General features: G+C 44.2%; 1 protein-coding gene and 1 pseudogene across 1 annotated transcript in view; both read right to left on the minus strand.

Annotated features, from left to right (window-relative positions):
• The window catches only part of JAZF1 (JAZF zinc finger 1), a 320,585-nt gene that overhangs the window by 240,597 nt on the left and 55,981 nt on the right, over positions 1–24,007 (minus strand). The window lies entirely within an intron of this gene.
• LOC125081532 (uncharacterized) lies at positions 18,613–18,713 on the minus strand (annotated as a pseudogene).

The following is a 24,007-nucleotide window of genomic DNA, read 5'->3' on the forward strand; positions in this document are numbered from 1 at the left end:
GTGCAAGCACACACTCACGAGCATGAGTAGGGGCAGAGGAAGAGGGAGAGAATCTCAAGCATATTCCTCAGTGGGCGCAGAGCCTGATGGGAGGTTCAATCCCATGACCCATGAGACCATGACCTGAGCTGAAACCAAGAGCTGGATGCTTGACTGACTGAGCCCCCCAGGAAACCCCAACATCTTTTTCTTATCCTTTATTCAGCCAACACACCTCCACCCCAAAATTTCAATACTAAAAGGTTTGGGACTTAAAAAAGGAAAATCTGTACTTGGACTGACGGAAAAAAATTCTGTTATTTTCACTGCCTATTCACAACTTCCAGCAAGACTAAAAAGCATTTTTTACAGCTAATAAATCCCAGTTTAGAAAGGTTAAATTTTCTAAGCTTTGGAATCTCACCAAAATGGGGGAGAAGGAATGTACAAGATGGAACCGCTTTTTAACATATTTTCAAAAGCTAGCCAGTGACAAAAGCAGAACTGATGAATAAGAAAGGGTCTTCACTTTCCTACAAAGAGATCTGGCTTTTTAGTCTCCAAGATTTTGGCGCTTAGAATTCTACTTGGCCAGCCTCAATACAGGGAACAGCCAAGAGAAGTTTCTGTGCTCCCTAAGGGAGGAGAAGCACACTAAACATCCTGTTCTTTTTAATGGTTCTGACGATATATATCCAAGTACTTAAATCAAGGTTTTGAAAGATGTTTGCTTCATTCTGTTAATTAGTCTGAAATCCAATGTTGGAAGGAAGAGAAATGGACAGTATGTTCCATACTCTCAATTCAGTAAAAGGGAGAAACACAAGTTCTAAAGAGAGGAAGAGTGGAGAAATCCATCAGTGCTAGTAAGTAAGAGTAATACATCTGTTCATAAATCAAGTTCAAAATACGCTATAAACCAGAACTTATAAAAGAGCACAGGAGAGCATTTCTATAAACCACAATCCCTACATGAACTCTGGGTTTTAGATTAGTATCTTTGGGCTCGCCTAAAACTTCTGTAAAGTAAACCCTACAAATCCACATGAAAAACTGTTTTCTTTCTGAAATTATTGAATGTTCAGGTAAAGCTTATGTAGATGTAACCAAAAGGATATATTTATTACCGAACAAGGAAGTTTCTGGCTTCTAAACTGGAATGGGTACATTCAGAGGAGTGGAGGTCGGGTCTCTGACACCATCCAACCACAAAGGATGACTCCGCAAATTTATTTTCATTTACTGTCCCGTAGTTTAGAGATGGCATGTTAGGTTCTATAAGCAGCAGGACTAGTTCCTAGGAGAGAGCTCAATTTAGCATAACCAGCCACAGAGGTGCGTTTATTCTCTGACCGCTCTGGTCACAAACCTAAGTGAGTCCGCGAAGGGGCAAGAAAACAGGATTATAAGATCGTCACCAGCCAAGCACTGCTTTTAAAATCTCTGGCCAATATTCTGAAAAGCAAAGGGCTGCCTGGAAGTGAAGAATCACGAGAATAACTCCACCAAGTCGGTGGCAAGTGATCCCAGGTCCACTGAGAAGCAGGTGTGGGGCATCTGTGCGGAGGGACCATGTTCTGTGTTGGATGAAAAACGGGAACGGAAGAACCGAACCTGTAAGTGGCACCCACTTACTTTTGGGATAAAGATTAAGCTCTTACTTAATCTAGCCTAGAGCTGATGGTACTAGCTCCTTGGAGGTTATGTAATCTGAGCACCTAAAAAGAGAATAATACAGAAATAATCTTCACAAAACCACGCATTTTCAGTATTGCTTTGCAGTGTGATGTTTAACAACCTCACCAATGAAACAATCAAGTTCCCCAATTCTACGAGGAACAATGGAACTCCTGGAAATACAGAAACTCTCCTTTTATTCTCCCCGGGCCACATTAGCTTTGCAAATAATACCAGAACTGTGATTTCAAACACAATTCACCTGATATGCCTGCCACTGCAGCTCGTCCACATTTTAACTCTGCTAGGTGCTGTATTAAGCACGTCTGTAACACAGACACGGGGTTAGAAACCACACCCTACACATTACTTATTTACATATATTACATGTTCTATATTAAGTGTATTCCACCATAAGAATACCTAACAAAACTGAATGCACAAGAAGGTTTGGAAAGGCAATCACAGAAGATACTGACATATTTAAAGTTCAAAACCCCTCAAAGTGTGTCCCTGGTATATGACAATCTGCAAATACTCCAAAAACATATTTAACGAATGAGCTGAAATATCACTTTTTTTTTTAAGCCCGAAGGGAATCAACAGACTAGGGTTCCTTCAAGACGCAGAAGTTTTTGTTTGTAACATAGTAAACCTCAAGGGCTAGAATCCTGATTCTCCCTATGTTGTCTCATGAACCACAGCTGGATAAATCACACCTCATCAAATACCTCTCAGTGACCGGGGTGGGCAGGGGGGCCGCTCTGGGTGGGAAGCAGGGTGACAACAAGCCCACCTCCAGCAGCTGCTTCCTCCCAGCCTCCTGCCAGCGTGGCTCCCCTGAAAAGGCAAGAGGGAGGCAGGGAGATAACAGCCCAGCTGAGTAAGGGGTCAAAGAGGAAAATGCATTGAGAGACGAGAGATGGACGGTGCAGAACACTGCAGGCCTCGGAGCTGGACAGACGGGGCCCACATCCATCTCACTCCAACCCTTGCCGCAACCCCACTATGAGCTAGGGTCTCTCTCTTGGGGTCTCAACTACAGGAATGTAAGTAACAGCATTTCCCCAGAGAACTATTGTCAGAAATAAATGACACATTCCAAGTAAAATGGTTGGTAGCAGTGCCTTGCCCACGGTAGGACTCAGTCAACACAAACACTCCCACGATCATCATTTTCCTGTTTATGGGTTGAGTAATTCCTATACATGCTTTCTAGATTACCTCTTAACACCGCAATCTTGACAAACTATAATAGATATCCAGGCGTGATTGTTTTAAAAAAAGATAAAAAAACAGTTACATAATATGCATACCATGATAGATACTCATGACATATTATTGGTTTTAAAAAGATTTTTCAAAAATAAAAACATTCTAAAAAAGGTAATATATTTAGCACAGAATCAGTCCTTTGAAAAGAATATATACGTCCACAACTATGGCCGGAAACAAGTCTAGAAAGACACATGCCGACTTGTGAGCATGGCCATCTCTGAGTGATGCAATTATTAGTAAGGAGTTTCCTTTTTTCCCTTTCACTTACCTTTTTTTCTAATCATTTCTAATCATCCCACAATGAATATACATCACATATTTATATAAAAAATACAGGAGAGTAAAATATTCACACAAGCCCGGGACGCAGTGCTCAAACAGTGGGACCAGCACGGAGCTGACAATCTAATGCACCAAGCGTGAGATGACCTCAAACAGCACACAAACACGTCAGGTATGACCAGGGGCCTCTCCTGGCAGAAAGACAGTGTACTTGACTTTGAGCCCTAGCCCAGCTGTCTCCTCAACACAGCCCTTGGTTAGTCATTTATCGTAGCCTCTGTCTATGACTGACTGATTGATGGAATCGGATCAGACCCACAGTAACACAGGATGACCATCCCTCTGCCTTGCAACCCCGGCTTGGCTTCCAGCGCGTCCCCCCACCACCTTTCCTCCCACCTCCCTGGTAGCTCCATCTCCGTCTCCTTTACCAGTTCAGCCAGTCTCTTGGCTTCTTGTTGTCCCAGTACCTGGGACTCAACCCCTGACCTCTTCCCCATTCTATCTATTCTCACCTCCGAGGAGATCTCATTCACTCCATGAATTCAGTTCCACCTATCCCCTCAACTATTCTTAAATGTCTATCTTTAGCTCTGACCTCCCCCCTGAATTCCAGACTGGACTATCAAGAACTCCCCCGGAGGTAATCATTTAGAGGTCTCACGGGCATTCCAAGTGCAATAGCGTGACCCAAACCAAGGTCACCATCTGCCTCCAGGCCTGAACCTATTCTTCCTGGTCACCCTCATCAAGGTTAATGGTAACCAAATCCTTCTAGTGGCTCAGGTCAAAAACTTTGGAGTCATCCTTGACTTCATTCTTTGTCTCATGCCCTAAACTCAAACCTGCCAACCCTACCTCTAAGATCTACCCAGAACCCTACCACATCACACCACCTTCAGAGCCACCACCCTGGTCCAGAACCATCACCTCTGTTCTGGGTTATTGCAACAACTCCCCAGTCAGTCTCCTGCATCCACCATGCCCTCTCCAGTCTATTCTGAACCTGGCAGCTGGAGTGAGGCTATTAAAGTGTCATCCTCCCACTCAAACTCCCAAGTGGCTCTCCATCTCCCATAGACAATGCCAGAATCCTTGCACTGGCCTACGTGTGTACACCCCCACTTCATCTTCCACTCCCCTCTTCTCCGCTCGCTCCAGCCCCGCAGGCCTCCCTGCAGTTCTCCCTCGCTATCTTCTTATCTCCTTCAGGCCATTTACTCCAGTGCCTTCTCACCAAAGTGATTTCCCAACCATACAATTGAAGTCTGGTGACAAAGTTCCCCCTGCCCACACACCCCCCTTATCCTCCTTCCCTGTCTTACTTTTCTCCATAGCAGTTTCCACGGCCTGACATCACTTCCTTTATTCATGGTCTGTCTCCCCACAGCGAGGACAGAGGGCCACAAAAGCTGGAATCTGTTTTATAGTTTCGCTCCTAACTGTATCCCCAGTACCTACAACAGGGTCCAGCACATAGCAGACACTGAATAAATAATCGGTACTGAAGAAATAAGTAGGATTAAATGTTTCCTGTCCTCATTTCTGTCAGAGTTAGGTGACATTCTGGAAAGGATTAGGTTCAGAGATCCACCCAATTTCTAACCTAGAAATGATGGTCTTACTCACAAGAGGGGACTTTTGTCTTCCCTTTGAGAAGAAGAGAATGGGGAAGGGGCGATTAAGACTAAGAATGCCCAATCCCCCTTCATGGTGTCAGAAATACTGCGGAACGTCCACACAATTCAGGAGGACAGGACTCTGTCCTTGACTTCTGCTTGGCCCTGATCATACAATCAAGTCTCACCCAGGGTGGGTTTCTCTCTCTCGGTCTCTCTTTCTCTCTCTCTTTTTTTTTTTTTTTACGATTTTATTTATTTGAGAGAGAGAGAGAGACAGAGATAGAGAGAGCATGAGCAGGGAGGAGAAGGAGACACCAGGCTTCCCACTGAGAGGGAGCCAGTGCAGAACTTGTTCCCAGGATCCTGGGATCATGACCTGAACCTAAGGCAGAAACTTAACCAACTGAGCCACCCAGGCGTCCCAGGGGTTTCTGTGTAAATTCTCAAAGCTTGGGTTCAGCTCAGTGGTCTCAGTGGGAAACCAAGAGTATACATAATACTCTATGAACTCCAGGGGATACAGACAATAGCATGTTTCATTATAACACCCCCAAAATTATTCTTGGAGGCACCAAACAGAAACGATACAGAGTTAGGACTCCTTTCTAAATGTAAATGTTCCTCAGCCAGTAGAAAACTCAGCTTGAAGACAGATTTGCTAACCTCTACTCCATCTTGGCTAGAATGATTGTTTACAACTCCTCTCCAGGAGCTCCCAAGAAACCACGGCCCTTCACAGGCTAATAACAGTACCTGCTACTTGCAAAACTAACACTTAGTTCCTGCAGCTAAACTGCAAAGCACTGTGGGGGTGAGGAAGGCAATTAATCTAATTGAGCCGAACGTGTGAGGATTTTCAGGTGGGTCAAAGTACATCCAGGAACACCTGAGCCCAGCAACAATGCCGGGCAGGGGTGAAGTAAGGCAGTCCCATCACAGTCCACCTGCGAGTTTTAGAAGAGGATTTCATCACCTTCCCTCCAACCCCTTTTAGAAAGAAGCAACTTGTAAAATTATATCCTATTAAAGACCCTATCATCAAAACTGACCAATTTAGCATTTAACTTAATTGTAAGATTTTGCTTATCAGCAACACACCAAGCCTGACGGGTTCCTCTGCTATCATTACGTTGAGACTGTATTACCCAGGAAGGAGGATCAAGATAGTTTTAACCAAAAAGAATTAAGTGGCTACAGAAAAAGCTTTCCTTTCTCACTTTATGTAAATGACTAATTAGTTGAGACTACTGCTTCGAATCCTCATCAAGCTTGGCTTTCTTTTCTTCATTAAAAACAAAAATAAAAAATCAAGATTTTTGCATATGGACTCTCTTCCAGGGGCAAAAATGCATTCCCAGGAAGAATGAAATGTAACAGGAAACTGTTCTAAGGACACACAGGCAAGCCCACGATCCATTCTGCTAAGAGCCAATCCGAGCACAGGTGGAGGTTTTCAGCAGGCATCAAGAATAATCTTCAGGGGCACCTGGGTGGCTCAGTGGTTTAAGCCTCTGCCTTCAGCTCAGGTCATGATCTCAGGGTCCTGGGATCGAGTCCCACATTGGGCTCTCTGCTCTGCAGGGAGCCTGCTTCCTCCTCTCTCTCTCTCTGCTTGCCTGTCTGCCCACTTGTGATCTCTCTCTGTCAGATAAATAAAATCTTTAAAAAAAAAAAAAAGAATAATCTTCAGGGGCACCTGGGTGGCTCAGTGGTTTAAGCCTCTGCCTTTGGCTCAGGTCATGATCTCAGGGTTCTGGGATCAAGCCCCGCATCAGGCTCTCTGCTCAGCGGGGAGCCTGCTTCCCTCTCTCTCTGCCTGCCTCTCTGCCTACTTATAATCTCTGTCAAATAAATAAATTCTTTAAAAAAAAAAAAAGAATAATCTTCAGGGGCACCTGGGTGGCTCAGTGGGTTAAAGCCTCTGCCTTCGGCTCAGGTTCATGATCCCACGGGCCTGGGATCGAGTCCCGCATCGGGCTCTCTGCTCAGCAGGGAGCCTGCTTCTCCTCATCTCTCTCTCTGTCTGTCTCTCTGCCTACTTGTGATCTCTCTCTCTGTCAAATAAAAAAATAAAATCTTTAAAAAAAAAAAAAGAAGAATCTTCATGTGGGGGCACCTGGGTGGCTCAGTCAGGTGAGCATCTGCCTTCATCGTGGGTAATGATCAAGGGGTCCTGGGATGGAGTCCTGCATTGGGCTCCCTGCTAAGCAGCAGGGGAGGGGGCGTCTGCTTCTCCCTCTCTCTGTGCCCCCTCACTCATACTTGTGCTCTCTCAAATAAATAAAATCTTCAAAAAAAAAAAAAAAAGAAGAAGAAGAAGAATCTCCATGTGGATGGTGTCTTTGAGTCTACTTCAGCATATGAAATACGTTATGATTGTGAAACTAGAGAAAATGAATGAATCCATATCAGACCAGATGACAAACAGCAAACAGCAGTGATTTTTTTTTTTCCATTTGCTTTTCACTCCACACTGAATTTGGTATTTTCATCACATGAGTCAGGAAATCTGGACTTCATGTTCCAAGAGCCACTCCCTCCGTCAGCCTTCCCCCGAGACGTGCACCTGGCGAGATGGGCATCGGTGCCCCATGGTAGCACGTCGTCATGTCAATAAATAGAACCCAAGTGTTAGAGGACGACACTAGTTTCTAGGGAGAAACAAGATCTGACACATGTTACTACCTCATTATACATCCAGGCCTTCTGCCAAGCAGAAGGACAGAGGATCACCTTTTAACATAAACACCACAGGCCTTTCTTGCTATGAGGATCAAGTCCAGTATATTTATTTCATTTACCACATGGTCGTTTTCCCTCCAATGGAAAGGACAGCCAGTGAATAAAAGCCATGTTCGTTCAGCATTATGCTTGAGAATTTTAAACAAACCAGTGAGGCGAATCACTTATGGTTTTCATACCAGGCATACCTCCAAGAGGCTCTATATAAATACTTCTTTCAGCTCAGAACACGATCCAGGCCATTATGAAATTCTGTACTCTGTGTGAGCAAGAGACACAGAATGATCCCAAAGCTATAGGAAATGCAGGTTCGCACGTTTGCACTTCCGTCTTCCACAGGGGCCCCGGGGTCTAGTGGGCTATCCCGGACTGGGACTGGAGAAACCCGAGGTTATGGGGTTTTGGGTTTAGCAAAGATATTTAAATTCTACCCCAGCTGCTCTGTCTCAGGAAAAGGCGACCACGACTTTGTAACAGCAGCAGGAGCGTCGAAACTGAAGCAGCGGCAGATGACCCAAGTGGCAAACACCAAGTTCATCTGTCGCCTGAAGCTCACAGTTCCGCAGGTGTGCTCTGTCATCTGTCCCTCAAATACCACTCGAAGCACAACCCTCCCTCCCCCGAGAGCACGCTTCCGGCTCTCACCGAGCGACGACTCGGGAGGCGCTTCTCCTCGTGTGCTCAGTTCCACGACCGGCCTCCTGGAGCGCTTCTGTATGTTGTCAAAGCCGCGCACACACGGTGCAAACCGTCTGGTTCAACGCACTGGGTGGAACTGTAGTGGAGCCGAGCCGCGTGAACCGCGAGAACGCAAAGAAGAATAGGGGTCATCTCTGTGCCAAATGACCCCGGGGACAGAAAATGGCCGTGGAGGGCAGAGAACGTTCTTGCTGCAGGTCATCACAGCGCGTCTCACTCCAGATGGATGGAACCTCGGCTGGGGGTGGGGCTCGTCAGGTGTGGCGGGAAGCAGACAGGAATACAGGGGTCTAGTGCTCAGCAAGCCTCTCCATCCAAACAGGACAGCAGAGCCGTCGAATCCGGAGGCCACCAGGGCAGCCCAGCAGAAATCAGACAAGACACAAGATTAAGCAAAACACAGGTACTGCAAGGAGGTGAAGAGCAGGCACGACCGACCTCGGTTGGCGCTCGAGAGCAGTTCAAAAGAAAGGGCACAAAGTCACATCACGAGCACGGGACACACAGACTGAGTTACTGTCAGAGGACGCATGCAAAGCTCTGCTTTCCATATCCGAAAACAGAACTAAAACAGTTTCATAGGGATGATTTATTCAACGAACAGTGCAAACTAAAACAGGTAGATGTAAGGCTGAAGGCTTGTTACCCCATCTTACCCCAGCACCCCTCACTTCGCTGAGCTAGAAAAACATGTGCTCTGTAGGGGTTAAATGATGCCGTCCTCCCTGGCTGTAGAGAGTCACTTGGGTGGGATGTAAGGACTCCTTTCTCTGGGGCACAGGCTTTTCCAGAAGGCAGAGGGATGCTAACCTGGGGCTACACGTCAATTCTGCAACTTGTTCTCTCCACTGCCTTCACTGTGCCCGTTTACTAATCCAGCAAATACTTACTCAGCGCTTACTCGCTGCCCTGTCTTGTGCTCTCCGCCTTGCTCTTCCCCTAGTGGACACCGTAGTACCCAGGCCCCAGTCGTTTCGTGGTCGAATTAACTTTCCAACCTCTCTTCATGTTTACCTTTCTGGCGATGCCAAATACATTCCATGTCCAAGGTCACCAGCATCCCACTTTCAAACTGGGAGCCTCCCCCATGATGCTCCTCCTTACTCCATTTTGGTGACAAGGGACCCCACACCCTTGCTTCCCAAGCTCCTCTCTCTTCATTCCAGCTGGCATTCTTCCCTCTTACCCGCCAGCTTTCTCTGTTCCTCCAACATTCGCTGACTCAGCAGCTCACTGGTTTGATCATCCCAGGGTGCCTTGATTGGCTTCTCCCTTCTTTACTCACCCTACCTTTCCTACATGATTCATCCCACGTTGATCTAAGCAACCTCTCTTGTGCATCACTCTCCCTCCTTGAAGGAGCGTCTGCAGTAACAGGAGAGCACGCTTTACACAGCACTTCCAACGACACCGACCCGATCAGTCCTCGACGACACTGCGCAACAGATGTTACTTAACTCCCTGTACGTACAAGGAAACCAAGGTGCAAAAAAAATCACCCACCTTATCCTAGAGAATACCGCAAGTGAGCGGTGGAACTGGGAGCCAAACCCTGTCATCAATCAGCTACCAAATCAGAACCTTGTTTATTCGTGATTCTGCCTCCACCAAACCCTGCTGAGGAATCAGCCATGAGAAACACAGAAGGGAGGGTGCTTACCTTGCCTCATCAGCTGACGGCCAAACTGGGCCAAACAGTGAAGAAAGAATGGGCCAACTCAACAAAGACAGGACTTTGAGGCCTAGAATCTCAAAAGGCCCAAGTGAATTTACAAGTAGGATCCAACAAAGTGTCCTCCAGAAAGAACCTCAGATGAAGCCACGAAGGTTAAACCACAAAGCACACTAGGTAGTTTTTAAGGAACACTTGCACATCACATGCATTAATCAGTAAAAAGGCAAACATCCATTTGGCTCCTGAAGAGCTGGAATTTAAAAAGCATGATCAAGAGGAAAACATAATCAACTACAAGGAACTATAATTAGAAAGCTTAGGAGAAATTTTTTTTTTTTTAAAAGCTTAGGAGAAATTTAAGAGAGCAAAGGTCCCAGCGTTCTCAAGAAGGTGGCGTTCTGTTAACAAGTTTGAAAAAGGGATGTACTTCATGTCCCCATGTCCCGAAAGATTAATACCTGATGGTGTGCCCACATGGCCAGCCACTGAGGTGCCAGACACCCACCTGAGATCACACTCTCACCCATGAGCCTTGCCTGGCAGGGCCTTGGCAGTTCCAGCCCAACTTCCTCTGTCTTCCCTTTATTTTGTGAAGTGTGCAGTAGGAAACACAACTGGTGGAATGTTTTTGGTTTTGTTTTTTAAGCTGAGCAGGAGAATGCTGGAGATCTGCTTGGCAAGATGCACAATCACCATGATTTTGTCTGCAGGTCCCCAAAGGCCCTCGCACAACAGACAACTATACCTCGTTGAAGAAAGGAGGGAACTGACTGTCTCCACCTGCTTCCTGTTTGGCAACAATCCACCCAACAAAGTATTCTAGATAAAGGAATATTCTCAGACTTCTCTATTTAGGGAAGTAATGCTAATTCAGTGAAATGCAATAATTTCTTTCCTATCTACTATAAGCTTGCCTACACTCTTGCCAACTCCAAGAACAGGCAAAGAGGTAACACAAAGAAAATACTTATTTGTTTCCATGTTTTTACTATCTGACTACCAAATTTATTTCTTTAGTGCTTTTTGTTTGCTAGGATTTTATTTGTTTCATTTGTTCATTCTTTCATTCAGCTTTTTATTGAAGTAGAATGCGTAGTACAGTGAGGGAGACAAACCCTAAGAAACACTTAGCTATAGGGCACAATCTGAGGGTCCTGAAGGGGAGATGGGTAGGGGGATGGGGTACCTGGGTGATGGGCATGAAGGAGGGCATGGGGTGGAATGAGCACTGGGTGTTCAATGCAACTAAGGAATCATTGAATTCTCCCTTGGAAACTAATAACATACCTGATGTTAATTAAACTGAGTTGAAATTTAAAAAAAAAAGAGTGTGTAGTATAGGATTATCCTTACATGTCATATAGGCTTTGAGATAAAATGTAGAAGTAGCCCTTTAAAAAACAGCATTCCTGCCTACCATATGGCAGCTAAATGTCTTTGACTAAAGTCACAGCACTTCTTTGAGGAAGTTCCTAATTAGTAAAAGAGGGATCACAGAATCTACCCTATCCATCTTAAAGTGGTTTTCTGAAAGTCAAATCAGATGATGAATCTGCAAATACTTTATAAGTATTTTCAGCACAGATACCTGTGGATCAGAAAACCTAATAGCAAAAAAATGTACTGACCTTCCAGAGACTTCCTAGGGCTGTATCTGTGCACACTGTGTGTACATGTGCCGTCAGCAAGAGTAGTGGTACTGGCCTGGTGCCCCCCTCCACAGTCTTATCACGACCAGGCACCACTAGATCTGTGCAAGCATCCGCATTCAGGGCAGAAACAAGCTGGGTACAGCGGCCTCTGAGTTGTATGGAAATCACTGTGCGATACCAACATCTGGTTTTCAGTCATTCCAACGCTAGAGCTCTTTTTTTTCACTTGGCTCTTGTTCCAAAAGCTTGACAGGTGGAGAAGATACTTGAAATGTCCCAAACTGGTAATTTTGTGATCAAGGGTATCATCACCTCCACCCAGCTGGTGACAGAAAAGTGGGTGTCCAAGTTATTTAAAATAAGTACCACGAGGAAAGAACTTTCTGAAAGAAACCTTAGTGGCCTCCAAGTGGGCAACTGAAAAGAACCAAACGCTAGTGACAGAGAAGTCAACGATTCAAAAATCGAGGGCAGTTTCATTAGCTTCATTCAATGAGGCAAAACTTGGACAAAAAAATTCATTATTCAAACCAGATGCTGTTTTTGTAATATTCATTTCAATGATGAACTGTTTCAATTCTCTTTTATTTTGAATATGTAATATAAAGCAGGCAAATCATTACATTAATAAAGGCACACTTGAAATTTGTAAAGTTGGTTTGAAAAAGAACTGAATGTAAGAAACCTGTTTTTCCAAGTTCATTGCCATGAGCATTTTTGTCTTTTTTAATCATGTGACAAAAGAGATGCAATAGTGAGTTGAAGCAAGAGCAATTATGAACTGCAATGAAATTACCCTTTAATGATAATCAGCCACAAATCTTGATTACTACCAGCTCGAATTATCTGGTCATGAGGCATACAGGGCACCGCGTTCATCTATCTCAAATGAGAATGAAGGCTGGGCCCCTCAAGGTGCGTGGTCAGATAAGATGGGGAGGCAGGGATGGAAGGAGAGGGCGCCAACTGCACAGACCTCAAGCGCCAAACAGAAAGCAGAATCCTCATAAAAATGTTTACCAAGCACAAAAGTTATTTTTTAGAAGAAGCCTGATGATGATCTCCCTCTTAGAAAAGATTATTCTTTCTCTTGTCAGAAGAATGATGAGGAACAGATCTCCTCCCCAGGAAAAAAGAGAGCATCTATAGCTGGGTGGATCCCAGGAGAAGGGGAGAGAAGACTATGGGCAGAGCCCAGAAAGCAGACTTTGGCCTTGAGATAGAATCCCAAAGGCAAAGGGGGAACGATCCTCTAGTTTGGGGCTCCAAAGAGCAGCTAGTAAGGACCATGACTGTGGGGCAATCACCGCATTCCAGCACAACTGTAACAGACACCCTCCTTTTCTGGACTGGGCATGCTTGTGTGTGGATTCAATACCAGACAGTTGCAAAAGAAAATCTCCGTTCATACCGGAGTTCTAAATCCTACGTACCAAAACCCGCTTTGAGCCAGACACCATGTTGGCCACCAGCATTCATTCGCCTCTTGTAATGCTCACAGCCCAGGAGGTGTTGACAACTCATTCTACTGAAAATGCAGCTCAAAGAGGTGACGTCATCTGCCCATGCCACTAGGTAAGTGGCAATCCTGGGTTCAGGCATGTTTTTCTAGCCACCCCCCTTTTTTTCTAGTCCCTTGAAGAGGGACTCTTCTCTCCTACCCTACCAGCCCTCAAAGTTTTGCAAAGAAAGGACTCTTCATTCAGTGGATTTATCTGCGTGGTGAGAGTATGTGAATCACTGTATAAGAAATAAACAGATCCTGAACAATGGTAGGGAAGCTTCTAAAATCTGGGTGTGAAGAGCACTTTCAGTTACTCAATGAAGGAGAAGTTTCTTGCAAAATTGTTTTTCCTTCTAAAACCTCTTTGCTTCAGAGATCCTGAATTTTCCATTTATTACTCTTTTTCTCTTTCATGCAAAAGCTCAAGTCCCCACAAGCAGAAGAGAAAGACAATGGAAATCTTAACAAGCAGCAATGACTTTGCGCAGAGACGGGTCACCGAAGTCAAGAGCCCACGGACAAGACCATGGAGAACTTCATTACCTTGGCTCACAGCCTTCTTGTGGCTGGCCAGAATCCACCGGCGCCTTCACCTCCTGGCAACCACCTGCTACCTTTACCTTCTGGAAACACGGGCCTGTGGCCAGGCCGGAGATTTCTGCTCTCTGAGTGAACACAAACACCTCTCAGCTTCCAGTCTGAACAAAGCCCTGAAGCCTGGGATTCACTGTGGGTTTGATGCTACTGATGTCTCTGCAGTTTGTAATCTGCCTGTTTAATTAAAACTGGAACATTCCAAAGAGGTCTATTCTTAACTAAGAGAAGACCTATAGGGTTTGAACTTGAGTTTGCAAACCTACAGACTGAACAGAAGCACCAGCCAGGCAAAAAGGGCATGGTGTGTTCTCAACAAAACACAACCAGCCTCATGTTCCTAGTGACTTTTTTGAAGTTTATTTCCTGGCAGTTTCAGAGAATTTTTGTATTCTTTCTCTTCTTCATTCTTTAGTAATTTCTGGATGAGTTCCAACCCTGAGAAGTTCACAGTCTGATGAGGGAGACAACACTTTGAAAAAAATTAATGGCAGTATTAGGTGGTGGGAGAATACAGAAGGACACCAAGTGCTAGAAGGAAACAGGACAGAGGAACGAGGGAGAGTCCATCAAAGAAGGGGCCACACGAACTAGCTTTACAAAATGAGTAGGGAGTTCTCAAGGCAATGAAATGGAGGTTCTGGAACACTGCAAGCAGAAGGGACAGTGCATTCAAAGACTCACATTTATGAAGGAGCTGGCAGTCCGAGCAGTGAAGAAAAGCAGTGTTTACACATGAAGGGAGATGGGGAGCTGATAAAGGAAGCATCTCAGAGACCATTACAAAGGGTCTCTATAGGCATCTCAGAGTCAATGAAGGTTTTAAAGCATGTTCGGTTGATTTTTTGTTTTTCTTTTTTTAAGAAAGTAATTCTAGCAGACTTACCAAAGGTAGACAGTTTACATTAGTGCCATGCAATAAATAAATAAATAAATAAATAAAATAAAATGTGAGCCACAGAGCCAAGCCACATCTATAATTTTACATTTTTTAGTAGCCACATCTAAGGTAAGGGGAAAAAAATTGAAATTAATTTAATAATATAGTTATCAAAATATAATCCAATCAAAATCCAAACTATTATCATTCAACATGTAGTCAACATTTTTTTAAAATTATTAATGAGGTAGTTCACATTCTTTTTTTCTTGTCCTATGTCTTCTAGATTTGGCACACTTAACAGGACATCCAAAAGTGGATAAGCCCCATTTCAAGTGCTCAGATGTGGCCAGTGATTACCCTATTGAACAGAGAGCTCTAGATAACCAAATGCAAGACCCACTTAGGAGACTGCAGCCAAGAGTCCAAACAAGGGATGCTAAAGATCTGGACAGATATTTCCAGCCCTTGAACATATGCTAAACTGCCACCAAAATGCCATTTTACAAATATGTAACTTGTTTTGTTTTAAAGATTTTATTCATTAGAGAGAGAGAGAGAGAGCGCGCGCGCGAGCATACCTGCTTGCAAGCAGGGTGGGGAAGAGAAGCAGACACTCTGTTAAGCAGGGAGCCTGTCTCAGGACACCAGGATCATGACCTGAGCCAAAGGCAGATGCTTAACCCACTGAGCCACCCAGGCACCCCATGTTTTGTTTTTTCTTTAAAGATTTATTTGAGGGCGCCTGGGTGGCTCAGTGGGTTGAAGCCTCTGCCTTTGGCTCGGGTCATGATCTCTGGGTCCTGGGATCAAGTCCTGCATCGGGCTCCCTGCTCGGTAGGGAGCCTGCTTCCCCCCACTCTCTCTGCCTGCCTCTCTGCCTACTTGTGATCTCTGCCTGTCAAATGAACAAAATCTTTAAAAAAAAAAAAAAAAAGATTTGAGTGGGGGAGGGGCAGTGGGAGAGGGAGAGAGAGAATCCTCAAGCGCACTCCGAATGAGCACAGAGCCTGAGGCAGGGCTCAATCAAACGGCCCCCACGGACCCCGAGATCATGAACTAAGAGTTGGCCACTCAGCCAATTAGGCCATCCACGCAACCCCACTTTTTGTTTTGAATAGACAATTCACATGGTTCACAAATAAAAATACAACAGGGTGTCTAACAAACAGTACTGTTCCTACTTTTTTTCTGTCTACCCCAAACCCCCACCTCCCCCATTAAAGACAACCATTTCTACTGAATTTCTTTTGTTTATCCTTTCTTTTTTTTTTTTTTAAAGATTTTTTATTTATTTGTCAGAGAGAGAGGAGAGCGAGCGAGCACAGGCAGACAGAATGGCAGGCAGAGGCAGAGGGAGAAGCAGGCTCCCCGCCAAGCAAGGAGCCCGATGTGGGACTCGATCCCAGGACGCTGGGATCATGCCCTGAGCCGAAGGCAGCTGCTCAACCAACTGAGCCACCCAGGCGTCCCCTGTTTATCCTTTCAATGTTTCTTCATGCAGATACAAGCAGATATGAATGGAAACTCCGATTCTGTCCCTTTTCTACAGCAAAGAGAACATACTACATATTCTGTTCTGTGCCTTGCTTTTTTCATTTAATCATATCTTGAAGATCTTTCCATATTACTGCATAAAGGGTTTCTGTGTTTTCTTTCAATGTTACACAATATTCAATTGCATGAATGGATCACAATTTATTTCACCAGCCTTCTACTAATGGATACTTGAATCGTTTCCAATCTCTTCTATTACAAACAATGGTCTAATGAAAACCTCCTATATACGTCACTTTATATGTATTCAGATGTACCTGCAGGGAAAAATTACCAGAGCCAAATTGCTGGGTCAAAGGATAATTGCATTTGTAATCCTGATAGATACTGCCAAACTGGCCTTCATAAGGGCTGTGGTATTTTGTAATCTCGCAAGAAGTACAACGACAATTTTTCCACATCTGATCAACAATATATAATTAGCACACTTTAAAATTTCTGCCAATCTGATAAAGTGAAAAGTACTACTTCGACACAGTCTAAATCTGCATTTCTCTTATTATGTTGGAGTTTGAAGATATTTTCTTTGGTATAAAGACAACCTGTATTTCATGTTCTGTGAACATGTCCTTTACCCATTTTTCTATTGGTCTGCAAGTCATTTTCTTATTCATTTGTAGGAGCTCTTCGTATAGAGATTTACCCCTCCCCCCACTACAAATATTTTTTCCCCTGATTGTGATTTGTCCTTTGAATTTACTTATTGCAGTTTTTACCAGGTAAAGTTTTTATCCAAATTAATCAACATTTTTCTTTTATGATTTCTGAATTTTAAGTCATACTAAAAATGCCATCTTCTTATAAAGGAACTTACCATGTTTTTCTAGTCCTTTTATGATTTTATTTACTTTTTAAAAGATTTATTTATTTGACAGAGAGAGGGGGAGAGAGAAAGAGCAAGAGCATATATCCACGAGCTCAGTGGGAAGGGGCAGAGGAAGTCAAGCAGACGCCCGGCTAAGGGCAGAACCCAAATCGGGGCTCGATCTCATGATCCTGAGATCATGACCTGAGCCAAAATCAAGAATCAGACACTTAATTGACTGAACCACTTGGCACCCCTCTAATCCTTTTATGATTTTACGAAGATATGAATATACACTTAAATTTTGAAATACTTGTTATAAATATCATTTTTCATTTTTTCCAACTTAGGTAGATCAGGCATTTTATAAACTGCCTTCCTGATTTCTTCCTTCTTTCTTCATCATCATTCTTTTGCATATCACAATAATCATCATATAAAATGAACTAAATCAAGGTGGAGTTTAACCAACCTCATCTTTTTCCAGATTCCTAACCACTTGGTCCAATACCATATACTAAATATTTTATCACTATCCCACTGGAAACATAATTTTTAAATACTTTTCTATTTGTGTAGACGGCAACATGGATTTTTATAAACTCATGGTTCTAATTCTTTAGTCTAGACACCAAAGAGGTAAATACAATTTATGTTATTCAGGTTATTTATGGAACTGCCAAGTTTCATGAAATTGCATCCATCCAGCACTGCCCTTCCTCCCACATTATCAATATCTTTTCAACAGATGCTTGACTTGAAGAGATCTACAGATGCAAACTGCCACTGAGAAATTTACAGTGTGGAAGTTGCTAAATTATTTTTCACAATAATATGTTTAAAAGGCAAGCAGTACCCCAAAATTAAAGTTTGGCAAAACCCTTCACCTCTTGATCTCAGGGTTGTGAATTCAAGCCCCACATCAGTTGTAAAGCTTAGTAAGTAAGTAAATACAATACAATACAATATCAGATTTTGGGGATGCCTGGCTGGCTCAGTTGGTAGTACATGTGACTCTTGACCTCAGGGTTTTAAGTCTGACAACCCCCCGTTGCATGCAAAGACAAATTTTTTTTTTTTAAATCTTTAAAAACAAGGAGTTTGGCAAAACTGTCATCAATGACAGAATTCTAGATTATCCACGTTCATTTTATATGCTCACAAAGGTGACATTCAAAAGATTTATGAAAAAAAGAAAGAGAGAGGGAAAAAAAAGCCCAGAAAAGCAGTTCAGAAAATATCTGGTCCACCTCAGCTGGAAAAGAGAAGAGTGATTTTTTTTTTTTTTTTTTTTGCATTTTCATAAAGGTAAATAAAAAAAGGGGCACCTGGGTGGCTGAGTCAGTTAAGCGTCTGCCTTTGGCTCTGGTCATGATCCCAGGATTGAGCCCCACATCTAAGATTGAGCTCCCTCTCTCTCTGCTTGTCTCTGTCAAATAACTAAATAAAATCTTTTAAAAATTAAAATATGGGGCGCCTGGGTGGCTCAGTGGGTTAGGCCGCTGCCTTCGGCTCAGGTCATGATCTCAGGGTCCTGGGATCGAGTCCCGCATCTGGCTCTCTGCTCAGCGGGGAGCCTGCTTCCTCCTCTCTCTCTGCCTGCCTCTCTGCCTACTTGTGATCTCTGTCTGTCAAATAAATAAATAAAATCTTTAAAAAAAAAAATTAAAATATGGAACGCTTCACAAATTTGCCTGTCATCCTTGCACAGGGCCATGGCATGTTCTCTGTAACGTTCCGATTTCAGTATATGTGCTGCCAAAACGAAATTGAGAAATAATATTCCTTAACAAGGACTTAACATTCCCAATTATTTCTCTTCAGAAGTTTCCAGTAAACTGGAATTTTTACAGTAAAAAGGAGAAAAGGATAGTATTTTATGGTAAATGCTCTTCTACTCCAATATTCATTCCTATCATGCAGATCAACATCCTTCAAGTTTTATCCAATCAATGCACACTCCACATTATTTTCCTGCCACTTGAGGTTGTGAAATCCGTTATCAGAGTTTAGTTTCCAAGAGATTTACACATCTGCACACACATGCACATACACAATGCTCTAAGTAGCATATCCTTCAAGAATAGCAAAGGGATCAGTTCCTACAGGGGATGCTCATGTACTAGAGATAAATATAAAATCTTACACAGGGGATAATAATACCAGAAAAATAAAGACAACAACAAAACGGTCCTACATGGGAAATAAAAGAAATGCTGGGGAAGTGGGTCAGGGAGGTCCTATGGAAGAAAAGCTCCCCCAAAAAGGACCGAAGCATAGCTTCTGAGACCTCTGTGATGTTTCTTTCTTCTTCTTTTTTTTTTTTTTTTTTTAGATTTTATTTATTTATTCGACAGAGAGAGAGAGAGAGAGCACAGACAGGCAGCGTGGCAGGCAGAGGGAGGGGGAGACTCCCCACTGAGCAGGGAGCCTGATGCAAGGCTGGATCCCAGGACTCTGACATCATGACCTGAGCCGAAGGCAGACACTTAACGGACTGAGCCACACAGGTAGCCCCCTCTATTTTTTTTTTTTTTTTAAGATTTATTTATTTGAGGGGGCGCCTGGGTGGCTCAGTGGGTTAAGCCGCTGCCTTCGGCTCAGGTCATGATCTCAGGGTCCTGGGATCGAGCCCCGCATCGGGCTCTCTGCTCAGCAGGGAGCCTGCTTCCTCCTCTCTCTGCCTGCCTCTCTGCTTGCTTGTGATCTCTCTCTGTCAAATAAATAAATAAAATCTTTAAAAAAAAAAAAAAAAGATTTATTTATTTGAGACAGAAAGACAGTGAACAGGTGGGGTGGGGGCAGTTAGGGAGAGGGAAAAAGAATGTTAAGCAGACTCTGTGCTAAACACAGAGCCTGACATGGTGCTCGATCCCACAACCTTGAGATCACGACCTGAGCTAAAACCAAGAGTGGCACACTTAACCTCCTGCACCACCCAGGAGCCCCAACCTCGTTGATGCTTCTAAAAGAAACAGAGCTGAAATGGAAGCCAAGAGCCCTGTAAACACAGAGCTCCTTCTGACGTGGCCTCCCTGTCTCCCGACACCCCCCACCCTTCAAGCTGCTGCTTCCCACATCAGCCTGCAGACTCCGGAGAAAGACTCACAAACCTGATCTCTGGCCCTGAAATGGCGCTCTTGAATTTCAATCTCTTTTTAATCTGCAAATTCCTAATGAAGGCAATTCACCCCCAGATCATACCTAAGAACCTAAAACTAACCACCAATGCCTACTGCCCCTGCCCTCCAACAAAACTCTATCTTATTATCTCCATCAAGAATATTATTTTCCAACTTACTTGAGCTCCTTCACAGCACCTTACACCTTAAGCATCTTCTAACTCTCTCTACACCCTACAACAGCCACCCACTGAGTCTTTCCCTGTGATACCCCCATCCTGGCTTCCCCTTTGTTTCCAACTTCAGACCGTCCTTACGACCAGGACCCTGTGGCTACTTCAACCTCTCCTCACTCCTCACTGATTTCCTTCTTTCCTCACCTTCTCCCCTTACATGTACCTTCCTAAATGGTACCAAACCTCCAGTGTTCCCCATTACTTCTGTGACAGCCTGAAACTATGTCACTGATCGTTTCATTCATTTGACAAATACTGAGTGAGTCCCCCTTTTGGCCAGGCATGATTCTAGGCATTAGGGACATATCACTGAACAGACAAAATTGCTACATAATCTTATCTTAACCTATTTTTTCCAGCCCTTCACCCCACTAGTCCTCTAGATAATTATAAACATTATCTATAAATCAATCTATACCAGAAGTTACATTCTGGTATAATGATATAGTCAATGATACCTTAAAAAACCCTACTACCTATTGGATCCAGTAGTGAGCAAGACACATGCAGCTTTTTCCTTATGTCCCAATCTGATCTCCTTTCACCTTTCTGCTCTGAAAACCTTCCTCCTTCCCTGCCCCCTAATCCCTGCGCACCCCAAAAAACTCAACCCAAACCATCCAACTTAAATAAATACTTTCTTGGGCAAAGACACCCACAGCAGGGACCACCAGTCCTTCTCGTGACACCTTTATCTTGTACAGTGCTTCTGGGTATGTGTGTGTTGGGGGGCTGTTCTTTTCATGGGTTTCATGGATCTCCCTAATTACTACAGAGGTCTCTGAAGACCAGATTCCTGTTCTATTCTTTGCACTTGGTAGGATTTCCATAATCACAGAACACTACTGCCAAAGGAAATGTCTGACACCGGTTCCTCAAACCCATCCTGCTGCTTGAGAAAGTTGAGGCTTAGGGAGGTTACATCATAGTATCAAGTGCTTTAAAAAAAAAAAAAAAAAGTGAATAAATACTAATTGCAGACTGGCAGGCATCCTTTTCCTTGTCCCTAGGGATGGAGGAAGATGGCTGCACTATCGCTTGCGTGCAGTTCTCTCCTCCTGGGGTCCACGCATGTGCTCCCACACTGTCTGACAATTTGCTGAGAGCTACTGCCTAGCAGAGGCCTAACGCCCTTCAGCTTGGTGGATCCGCCTAGTTCTACACGGTTGCCCTCTTTCCAAAGGTCTACTGCCCATGGTTAGCTGGAGATCTCAGTGATGCTAAACAAGGAGACGCTAGGTTTTCCAGATTCTAGACTGCTCTCCCTCTCTGCCCCAGGGCTTCCTTTAGCCTACCATATCAATGCTTGACCTTCCGCCCTGGTCAGGGAGCTGTCCCTGCTGGGAGCCAGAGAGCTCTCAAAGGGAGAGAGCTGGTACCAGGAGGAGCACACAGATAGAGGTTAATGGAGCCGTAATTAAAAGTTATCTACAAGGGCAAAATCAGCACAGCCCTGTGAGAAGTACAATTTAGAACAGGCTAGCAGAGTCCAGATGTCATCTACAAAGGATTGAGATTTTGTAGCATGATGCAGGAATGCCAGGATTTTTAGCATGAGCCCCCATTCCTATCCCCTATCTTCAGGTCATTCCCTCCACGCTATTCATACAGAATTCAAAGAGGCATGTGTGATCCTTTCTTCCTATTCCTACTGATATGGCAATGGTGCTCAGTAATGTTTCCTGCATCTTCTACAAATGAAAGGCCAGTTTGCCCTTTGCTTGAGCTGGAAAAAGTTAAATTTAACAGAAGCAGCCAATATACATGTGGTCAATGCAGATAAGAGTGGCTCATGTTTGTCTGATTCTCTGGGGGACCCAGAAGGACGGATAGTACTTAATTGGCCACAGATTATGAAGTCCATGTTCATCAAATTAGACCGGAGGGAACTGCCCTTCACATGTTGTTTTAAGCAGCTGTTCCATTATTCACAAGTAAATCTGTGGCCTCAATGTATAATAATCCCTCGATGTCATGGTCTTCTGGTATAGCCAAATCCCATAACCTTGGAGGCCACTAACAGTTCTCGCTCAAGTTCACTCTGTACCTGGAAGGACAGTTTGGAGGGAAGAAAATCCTGGTTTTTAAGATCAAAGAATATTCCTTACATTTATGAAAACCTTCAAAATACAGAAACTTCTCACCCAACAGCAGCTAGAAAGTAGCCTTGTTTGTTTCTAAGTAAATGAATTGTTAAAAGCAGAAAAAGAAAAATGTTCTAAGCTCCAGAATCTTCTTCTATCTGATTTTAACTTCTTTGGGGGAAAGAAACACGGATTCATGCCCAAACCCAGACCACAGGCCATCCCCAGATGTCAGAGACAGAGCTGCAGAGTTGTCTCTCACATGCCTCCTCCCCTCTCTCCTGGTGCAGCTTTTCCTTGCCGGCCCCCACAGCACTCAGGACATCTTCCATCCAGCTTGGACTGCCCACCATGTCTGGAAAGTGCTCTGCAGCTCAGCTTCTGTGATTATCTGAACCTTGCTGACCCAGACTTAGCAACCCTGACCCAGGTCAGCAACCCAGACCATAGGCTGGGACTCTTTCTGGTCTCCCCTACCTCAAGCTGGGGTTGATTCAGGCAACGAGAGTGATGCTGGGCTAGTGGTCAGTCTTTAAGGAATCCTCCCAGGTCTCGCAGACGAGGAGGAGACAGAGGCCGGGGGCCTGGCATGTCAGTGCAGACAGCCTTCTTTAGCCACAGACCCGAGCAAATGAAACACCAGTGAATCACTCACTGCCTCTAAGGTTATCTAAACCCTCGTGCACCAGCCACCAACACCACCCACTCAGTAACACAGCATTCACTCATTCATTCATTCACTCCCTCATTCACTATTTAATGAGTCCCTGCATAGATGTAGGCAGGTATATCTCAAAATTGCACATTCTAGTTAGCCTGAACCCGCTGAAGTACAACCTTCCATTAACTGGAATGATGGGGCTCCTTCATGTAAGTGACATTCAAGCCATACTAAACATACCAAGTTACTAATATTCTGTCTAAAAATATCTCTCCTTCTTCTCTACCAGAAGAACTCCACTATCTTTATACAGAAAAATACAGATGTCCCTTCCCTGGGAAGCCTTTCCCAGCTCCTCCAGTCTTCTTAGAAGACTTCCCAGCTACATCTCCCACACCTTCCTTTACTCTCTCCTCTAGTTATACTGCCCTTTGCTCACTTTCTGAATTCCACGTTAAGTCCCTTTCTGCCTCAGGGACTTTGCACATGCCATCTGTGATGTTGATGTTCCTGCCCATATTCCAACTCATGACTGACCCCAGCGCTACAGCCTCTACTGCTTCCCTCCTTTTATCAAAGTAAGCCTCTCCAGCCTTCAGATCTCAGCTGAACCAGGAAACACATCCCTGAGCCCCCCCATTATTCACCTCATAGTCTCACAGGCCTTTCCTTCCCTGCGCTTATCAGAGCTGTCCTGTTAGAACAGTAATACAGTGATATTATTTATTAAAGTCCATCTCCTCACAGGGCACCTGGGTGGCTCAGTGGGTTAAGCCTCTGCCTGTGGCTTAGGTCATGATCTCAGGGTCCTGGGATCGAGCCCCGCATCGGGCTCTCTGCTCAGTGGGGAGCCTGCTTGCCTCCCCTGCACCTGCCTCTCTGCCTACTTATGATCTATCTCTCTCTTTGTCAAATAAACAAATAAAATCTTAAAAAAAAAAAAAAAGAAAGTCTATCT

This window comes from Lutra lutra, chromosome 11 (genome assembly GCF_902655055.1).
Source record: "Lutra lutra chromosome 11, mLutLut1.2, whole genome shotgun sequence".
NCBI classification, from domain to species: Eukaryota; Metazoa; Chordata; class Mammalia; order Carnivora; family Mustelidae; genus Lutra; species Lutra lutra.